This window comes from Thalia democratica, chromosome 1, assembly GCF_965202585.1.
Source record: "Thalia democratica chromosome 1, ktThaDemo2.hap1.1, whole genome shotgun sequence".
Classification (NCBI taxonomy): domain Eukaryota; kingdom Metazoa; phylum Chordata; class Thaliacea; order Salpida; family Salpidae; genus Thalia; species Thalia democratica.
Window position 1 is genome coordinate 40,904,398 of NC_139165.1, and position 7,894 is coordinate 40,912,291.

Sequence of the window (7,894 nt, forward strand, 5' to 3'; positions counted from 1 at the left end):
ATACCGGTAGTTATAAACGCATCTAAACGTTCATTTATTGCAGAACATTTAGTTGATTATTCAACTTGTGCAAACAGTTATAATATAAATAGATTTAAAATTATCAAAACTTGTTGTAATGTTTTAAATTTGATTAAATTAGAAGCCATTTCTATTTTGTTAAGGAAACCTGTTTTATGTAAACAAAAAGATTTTGACTATACTGTTTCGTTATTTTCGTAATACTTTTCAAAGGTTTTTTTATTATTTTATTTATGTTTAGTTTTATTGTAGATCAATTATAACGTAAGTGAACTTATTTGATTTTAACTGTTACTAATTGTTTTTGTCTTGTATTAATCTCTTGATTACTTTATGATTACTTGATTACTATATAAGTTTGTAAAATCTTATTACTTGTTAGCTTTGTATTCTACTGATGAGAATTGCTCAAAATATATTTAGTGTTTTTGAAATTGTGTGTCTTGTGTAACTTATTGTATATTTTTCATTACTAATCAATATTTTGTCACTTTATATCTAAATTTTAATTCCAGATTTTTTAATGATTTTTATTAAAATTTCAGGTTTTTCAAAGTTTCTCTAATTTGAAGTTTTTTTTTACCTAAATTGTCAAACCTTAGGTTTTTTTAGGATATCAGGTTTTTATGCAACCCTAAATAAATTTAAAAATGAGCTTGGTTTAGTTGAACAGTAAGGACATTGAAAATATGAACTTTGAATTTAGGCAAAAGAGCAGATCTAACAGACTTAAGAAAAATTTTAACCTTTCTAAACCAGATACAAGCAAATAAAGTGGATAGTAGGCATTTGGCAGTTTCTTATACTTAGTTTCTCTTGTACTTATAGCACACGTTAATTATATTTATCTGTATATTTTAAAAATCAATATTAGTTGATTATTTTTCTTAAAAATAAATTGCAGATCTGTAGTAAAATAATAATGGTAAAAATGACAAATAATTAAAAATTGGTTTGAGCCAAGTTTTTTTACAAAATTAAAATTAAAAAAATTAATAATAATAATAATAATAATAATAATAATAATAATAATAATAATAATAATAATAATAATAATAATAATAAATTAAGAATTATATTGATGCGAAACAATCTTTAATTAAAAAACGATTAAAATATAGTTCATAAACAAATACAATTGAACCATGGTATACAGTGGGGTATTGATATCTAATGGATTTATAAAAAAACAAAACTGTACAGAGTTAGAAATTATAGAGTTGTAAATTAATATTATTAAGCACATTGTTCCTATAATTAATTAATAATGTAATTATGTTTATAATAAAACCAGGGTGTAAAAACTAGAAAATTTTTGAAAGCATTCTTGTTGTTGTTAACACAGTTATATTATGATGACATAGAAGAAAATGGCTTTTTATAAAAAATATTTGTTAAGCGAAAGATAGAATGAAGGTTAGATTTAAGACGTTAAATTTAAAAAGATATTTAGTTAAGAAATAATCAAAGAAAGTATAATCTACTAATAATCTAACTAAAACAAGTTATAATAATTTAAATCAGAAAAAAATTTTTAACTGGAAATGGGTATGTTATAAGGCATGCACAAATTATTTAATATCTTAATAAAATACAATTTAATATTAAACTAACTTAAAAATATATATATATATATAACAACTTAAGACTGAAAACTGGAATACTATTATAATGGATGTACAAATAATTTAATATCTTAATAAAATTTATTCTTATGTGAGATCTAATCTATAAATATTCATTTAAGTAATATGGGCATTGGGTTATCAGTTCGTTTCTCTTGTTAAGGTTTTTCTTTTGTTTGCTAGTTTCTGTTGTTTTGGTTAATGATAAATCCCATAAATGCTTCATCAACTTTGATATAAAAAAAATTTACCATTCAATAAAAAAAGAACACCTCACCAAAGCTATTTAATTTGCAGAAAAATACACTACTTTCAACAAACAAGAAATAGACACCCTTATGCACACTTGCCAAACCATTATATTTTATGACAATAGAATCTGGACCAAAAAATCAAAGTCCAATAACTTTGACATAGCTATGGGTTCATTTCAGGGCGCCTAGGTCTGCGATTTAATAGGTTTATATATTCTAAGCGAAATATTCCCAATTACAGGTCCATCAAATATAGGCTTATATAGAGATGATGGTCTTGCAATTATAAAACAACCTTCAGGAACCACCCTTTAAAAAATTAAATATCCCTTATAAAAAAATGTCTTCAATAGGCTTTGAAATCACAATTGACATTGGCAACACTAGCACAGAATTTCTTGAGGTCTCCCTGGACCTATCCCTAAACACCTACAGTCCCTCCCGTAAACCTAATTCCAAAACTAACTACATCAACAACAATTCCAGCTATCCTAAAAACATACGTAACAATATACCAAAAATGATTGAAAAAAGATTATGCAAATTATCTAAAAATGAAGAAGTTTTCAATAACATTAAAGGCTTATACCAAAATGCATTAAACAAAAGTAATTTTAAACATAATTTAACCTACAAACAATTTTATAGTACAAACATTAACAAAAATAGAAAAATAAATTGCATTTATTACAACCCCCTTTTTGTAAATCCGTACAGACCAAAATTGGCAAGCTTTTCCTGGAATTAATATATAAGTGTTCTAAAAAAGACAGCATCTACCACAAAATAATTAACAGAAATTATATAAAAATATTATACTGCTGCACACCAAATGTTATGACCCTTATAAATTCACACAACATAACAATTATGAATAAAATCGGATAAAAACAAAAAATTTTGTAATTGTAGATAAAAAACAAACTGCCCCGTGGATAAGAAGTGTTGCCTAAGTAATGTCATATATCAAGCTAAAGTTTCCACATCCATAAATGACCACAAAATTTATATTGGTTCAACCAAAAGAACATTTAAGTCTAGATATAATGAACATAAAGCCTCTTTCCCTAAACCTTTGAAAGCAAACCCAAAAATTGTACCCAACTTGCAAATCACCTATGGGATCTAAACAATAACCATATAAAATACTCAATTGAATGGAAAATAGTAGAATCAGTAAAATCTAACACAAACCATACTAACATGTGCACTTTATGTAACCTAGAAAGACTCCATATAGCCCTAGCAGACAAAAGAAAAACCTTAAACGAGAAAAACGAACTGATAACCCAATGCCCATACTACTTAAATGAATATTTATAGATTAGATCTCACATAGGTATAAATTTTATTAAAATATTAGATTATTTGTACATGCATTATAATAGTATTCCAGTTTTCAATCTTAAGTTGTTATATACATATATATTTTTAAGTTAGTTTATTATTAAATTGTATTTTATAAAGATATTAAATAATTTGTGCATGCCTTATAACATACCCATTTCCAGTTAAAAAATTTTTTCTAATTTAAATTATTATAACTTGTTTGAGTTCAATTATTAAAAGATTATACTTTCTTTGATTAATTCTCAACTAAATATTTTTTTTAATTTAACCCTCATTCTATCTTTTTCTTAACAAATATTTTTCACAAAAAGCCATTTTATTCTGTGTCATCATAATATAACTGTGTTAACAATAACAACAAGAACAATGCTTTCAAAAAATTTCTTTTGTTAATCCCCTAGTTTTATTTTAAACATTATTATATTATTAATTAATTATAGGAACAATGTGCTTAATAATATTAAGGGCATAGAAGGTAAACACCTTATTTTTAAATTTGATCTTATTTTATAATGTTTTTACTAAGCTACAAAATGCTTTTTACAGATTAAAAAATTCAAAATAAATTTTGAGATATAGCTAGTCAAATATTTTTAAAAAAATAAAAAATATAAATTTTATATAAAAAATAAACAAAAAAAAAAAGTTTAAAAAAAAACCCCTTATACCCTTAATTTACAACGCTATAATTTCAAACTCTGTAAAGTTTTGCTTTTTATACACCCATTAGATATCACTACCCCACTGTATACCATGGTTTAATTGTATTTGTTTATGAACTATAATTTAATAGCTTTTAAATTAAAGGTTGTGTAGCATCAATATAATTCTTAATTTATTATTATTATTTTACTTTTTTTAATTCTAATTTTGTAAAAAAACTTAGCTCAAACCAATTTTTAATTATTTGTCATTTTTACCATTATTATTTTACTGCAGATCTGCAATCTGAAAATCTGCTCTGCGGTGAAACTTAGTAATTGTTTTTCTGAAAAATAATCAATTATTAATTATCAATCTCCCTTGTGGATAGATTACTGTGTATTATTTATTTGTTTTGAACTCAATAGTTATTGATTAAATCCTCTGATTTAGTAGGTTAGAAACAAAATGCTAATAAAATATTTGGCCTTATTATAAAGTAAATAGTTTTATTTTTTAATTTTAGCAGATGTATTCTTCTAAATACTCTATGAAACTCATTTTTATATTTTTATTTAATAACTTTTGTAGAATGAGTTCTTTCCTTATAAAAACTTTATAATAAGGGCATAGGGTAAATCACATTTTTCACGATTTGATCATATTCTATAGTTTTAATTAAGGTACAATATGTTTTTTACAATTTCTAAAAACTCAAAATAGTTTTTGAGATATAGCAGGTCAAAGTCAGAGGCAACAATAGTTTCCTTATTGGAGGCACAACTCAAACAAAAAAAAACCATTTCTTTAAAAATCTATCTTCTCCTAGGTTTTTTATGACAAATACTTCAAACTAACACAAAATTTTCTTTGCAATGTTTAGAAAGTTCTGTTAAAACAAAATTTAAAAATATTAAAATTCTAAAACATATATAATCAAAAAAAAAAACAGATTTAGAGAGATACTACTTAAAATATGTAACTATTTTTCTGCTAGGAAATTTTTTTTAGTGTGAAAAGTTAAATAGATACAACCATAGACTACATAAAAACTTTAAATTATAAAAGAAATAAAATATTGATTCCGTAAGAAATGTCATTCCATATACTCAGTTAAACAGGGTTAGGGCCCACTGTGAACACCTGCTGCTGAATCTTCAATTAATATTGTTGGTGACCATAACTGATTTAGTGTGAATTCATAATAAATTTAAGATTGTTTTGGTTTTGTCTATGTTGCTTTATTGTAATTGTTGTTTTTTTGTTTTCTTCAAATGAAGTATAACAATGAAGATCAAAAAACTGTTAAATTAGAAAAAGTCAGACCTACAACTGATTAAATTGAACAAAAAATTACTTCTGTCCTCCAGCATAAATTCTTTTAGACAACTTGTAAACTAATAACGTCATTTCTCCAATGATCCCATCTTTGACATTGTTCACCACATAACTGAAAAAACTCACTTGCTGATTTAAACAACTTACTTTATAAAAAAAGTAGTAAAATATTTTACATTATAAGAAACTTACTTAATTGTATTTAAATTTCTAGGAAGTTATAACTTATAAAAGTTGAATACAATACATGTGCTTTATATTCGTTTTTTCAAATTAAAAAACATTTTGTTTTAGTATAAACAACTTTGAAAAAAAATCAGAATTTGAAGTTTATTCAAGGAGTAGGGGACTAAATTAACTTTTTCACTAATTAGTCTTATTTTATTAAGTTTTAAATAAGCTACAAGTTGCTTTTAACAGATTTTTTTAAATACAAAATACTTTTTGAGATATAGCCGGTCAAAGTTAGAGACTACAATAGGTTCCAAATGGGAGGCGCAAACTAAAATTGCAAAAAAGACTATTTCACTAAAAATTCATATTTTCCTACATTTTTTGAGATAAACACCTCAAACTTTCAAGAAATGTTTCTTGCAATATTTAAAAATCTTTAGCAAGGATTTTTTTTAAATTAAAAACTTTATATAAATATGCCCTTAACATTACAAAAACATTTAGTTTTCAAAAATTTTTAACATTTTATTTTTATTTATTTAGCTTAAAACTTAATCTTTATTAAAAAATTAAATATTTGAGAAGTGTTTTCAGTATTTTAACATAATTGAAAATTTACATAAATGTAACATTTAGTAAAACTAACATTTATATGAATTTAACTTACCTCAAGCAATAATGAACTGCAACAAGTCGCTGGAAACTGATGTTAAACCCTGTAAAATTATTTTGATATATGTGCAACATTTTTTTTTTTAAGCTTGAAACTTATTTTTTCAACTGATAATTGAAATTAACAAAACACTAGTTACAGACTGAGACTAAAGTAATTTAATTTCGGGTTATTGATTTGTTAAATTAATTAGACATCCTAATTTCTATTTAACTTAAAACATGTGCCATCTCTTAATTCAAATGGAAGCACAAAAAGCTGGGCAACTGCTTTTTACCAAGAAAACTTTTTTTTTTTCTTTAAAAAATTATAAACACGCTCGATTTTTGTTTTTGAGTAAACTATGTTGATATTTAAATGTTTATTGTTTTGTAAAACAATAGGCCTTTTGTATATACTTTCTACTTGAAAATGTTTTTTGTTAAATGTAGGCTTTTTTCAACTTTTTTAAGCAAAAAAAGTTCCATACTTCATAAAAGCTGCTGGCACCTGTCTTAAGTTTTTTTATTTTAAAGAAAACCATAAAAACTACTAATGATAAAATAATAATGTTATAATAAATATAAACATATAAGGATAAAAAAACTGATTTAAAAATATAAATAATATCAATGAAAAAAAAGTTACAACTTTTATTTTAAACAATAGAAACAAAAGAACAGCTTCAAAATATTTTCTTTGTGTACTTTTAAAAACATTTAAATGCTATTTGTAACTTAAGCATACAATAGTTTAAAACAATGTAAATATTAATTTCATTGTTGAATTATATGAATCTCATTTATTTTTGAAAAAAATGTATAGTTAAATACTGATCGCCTAGTTACAAGTCAATATTATTGTATAATGTATTTTTTAATTTCCAGCTAAAAATTATTTAAAAAGGATTTTAAAAACACAAAAACAGTACTAAAAGTAATATATTTCAAATAAAAACCTAAGATTGTATAAATGTTAACAAAAGTGTTGAAAACTATTTTTAAGGTTTTGAATACATAGTTTGAACAAAATTTTAAAAGTTATGTCTTTGTGTATGTAAACTGATATTTGAATTTTCAGAAGTGACAGTACAACTTTTAGATATTAAACTTTAAATATTTGAATTAGTATAAATAGTTTTAATAAAATGTATAATAATAGATTTTTTGTCACCACTTTGAATATACTTTAATAAAATATTAAGATTTCTATTATCAACTTTAAGCTTAACAAATCTAATGTTAAAATAAAAATACTACTATATTTATCTTATGTCATGGTATTTTAAACAGAACAATAATGCCCCCCTTTTCTGTTTTAAGGAGGTTGGGGGCAAAAGAGGGATAGGTTTTGAAATTTTTGGCAAACATAGAACTTTTACTTTTTAGCTTACCATATAATTTTTGAATCTGAGTAAAATTTATGCAAAAATTTTGTTTAACTACATGAAAAAGTTTAAATCCTTAGGTGAGGTTTCTTAAAGTTGTTGATATTGCTCCCTTATGAAAAATTAAGAACAACAGGGGGCAATAAAAAAGGGGATGGGTAGTAAACTAGTAAAGGGGCGGTAGGTAACTTTCAAATTTCTTCTAAGAGGGCAATTATGAAAACGATTTCAGGAAACTGTAATCTAAATAGTAAAACTTTTCACTGACTAATAATATTTTTTAAACTTACTTTCATCTGTCATTATTTTTGTCCTATTGCAATTTGATCTATGTTTTTATTACTTACTTTTAGTTAAAACTATAATAGGCTGTTTAGTTCTGAAAAAAAAAAGGTTTTAGTTATATAACAAAAGCACTCTAAACTAAACCTTGGATAATTTTTTTTATTAA